The sequence below is a fragment of the Chinchilla lanigera genome, unplaced genomic scaffold (genome assembly GCF_000276665.1).
Source record: "Chinchilla lanigera isolate Chin_1 unplaced genomic scaffold, ChiLan1.0 scaffold00036, whole genome shotgun sequence".
Lineage (NCBI taxonomy): Eukaryota > Metazoa > Chordata > Mammalia > Rodentia > Chinchillidae > Chinchilla > Chinchilla lanigera.
Genome location: NW_004955437.1, coordinates 13084361 through 13086528, shown reverse-complemented (window position 1 = coordinate 13086528; position 2168 = coordinate 13084361).

Genomic DNA, 2168 nt, shown 5'->3' with positions numbered 1-2168 from the left:
GATGTGAGCCACCATGCCCAGCATCACATTCTTTATTAAACCAGGGATGAGGTAGAGTCTCCTTCAACACTAGCTCATTATCCATAGTCTGGTCAATGTAATGAGGCACAGGTCAACAGAAGAGGTATTGGGAAGGAAACAAAATATTGTGATTAGCAGAAGATTCTATTGCCTTCTTAGGAAATCCAGTTGAACTAGAACTACTTGAATTAATTCATTCACAAGCTGGGTGAATTTAAGTGTTTGGAAATCAACGTATTTCCTCACACCAACAGAAATCAGCCCAAACATGTAAGAGAAATCCTTTGGGCACAAAGATATTAAGGATCCAGCTACTAGCGTCCTTTCCAACATCCTGTAGAAATGAACAATGACAGCAAAAGTAGGGGAGACTGGCATCTGGGGAAGGAAGCAGTGAAACAGGCCAACCATATGCCACGCCTCAGATGGTCTGGGCGCAGCCAGGCCTAGTGACAATGGGTATCATCCCTTTTTTTTTTAAGTGGGTCCTTCCTATGTTGGTCAGGCTGTTGAACTCCTCAACTCAAGTGATCCTCCCGCTTCAGCCTCCTGAGTAGCAAGGACAACAGGCTTAGGCCTGGGCGCCTGAATTCCCCATTTATCATTTGCTGTCTTCTCTGTACTTGGTGTCATCCTAAGGCTGTCCTATGCCTTGTCTCATTTAATCCTTACGCTAGTAAACGTATCCAGTAGTTTTCTTTACCCCTGTTTTCTAAATAAAACATATTTGCTCCAAGGTCAGTGGGTTGCAGATCCCAGGTCGGAAGCTGGGTTGGAAGCCAGGTAGCAAAAGTCCATGCCAAAGCCCTGTTGTGTCACGGGGCTGCGGGCCGCCCCCACAGGCACTGCTGCAGCACATGCATGGGCCGCTGAGGCCATTTTGCTGAGGGGACACAGGGCAGCCAGTCGCAGGACTTGCTCTCCTTGCTGATGCCCAAGGGCAAGGGGCCAAGGGCAACAGGACATGGGGGTGGTCTCTCTCTGGGCGCAGAGGCACAGGGAGAGGGCAGCCCAACTGGAGCAGCCAGAGTGGCTGGGAGGCCGGAGCTGCACAATGCTTTCTTGTCTTCTGTCTTTGGCACAAGCCGGTGTTTCCAGGGCCACCTGGAAGACGGGGGCCAGGGAGCCCCTCTGTGGTGGCAGCAAGGCCAGCTCCTCTCTGCACAGAGGGTGGGGAAGGGGGTACTGGCCAGAGCTGCACAGAAAGTGACAGCCAGAGAAAGTGACAGTACGAGGGGACTCTGGGGGACAAGACAATGCTTAAATCCCAAAGCACTGAAATTTAAGAAGTTTTTTTTTTAATGTTCTGTTTTTTTTTTTTTTTTTTTTATGGTACCAGGAATTGAACTCACGACCTTGCACTTGCCAGGCAGGCGCTGTGCCGCTGAGCTAAATCCCCAGCCCAAGAAGTTTTTTTTTTTTAATCTACCCTATTTCTAATATGCAGCCTCAGATCCTCCCGCTGGAAGGTGGCAGGTCTGCGTGGGGCAGGGAGAAGTGAGCTGCAGGGAGGGTAGAGGTTTCACATGCCCTCTGCAGCTAAGTGTCACTTCCGTGGAGTTTCCTGAGAACATGCCAAGTCCAGATTCTGGGGTCCCCCGTGGATGTGGGGTGGGTATTTCCTTCCAGGCCTTTAAGAACCTGATTTTGGCTCCTGGAGGAGGAGTCCAGCGAAAATGTAAAGCTGCTTGGAGGACTCTTCAAAGCATTTCAGAGCTGGGGCCCGCAGCTACGAGGGGCAGAGGGCTGGGGTTCAGGCCTGACTGCCCTCGCCTTAGGCAGGTCCCCTCCTTGGGCGTTGTATCTGATGAATTCCCTTCTGCCCTTGATCTGCCTTCCTACGCCGCCTCTGCTGGTCTTGCCTCACCCGCTGTAGGCTGTGGGTTTCCTGGGGCAGAGAGTGTGTGAGCAGGGCCAGGCCGTGCAGATGCCCTTGAGGGAGTTCACGGTCACCAGAGGACTCAGCTGCTAATCACAGCCAGCGAGCAGCTACCTGATTCCTGCTGCGGGGGCGCAGTGAAGGCCTCCAAAGGGCCGTGATCAGGAGTAGGGCGCAGACAGTGACAGGAAAGACGGAAGGAATCTGGGGGAGGACTTGGTCCTGTTACTGAGGGCCTTGAATGCCGCTCTCAGGAGAAGGTGCTGGT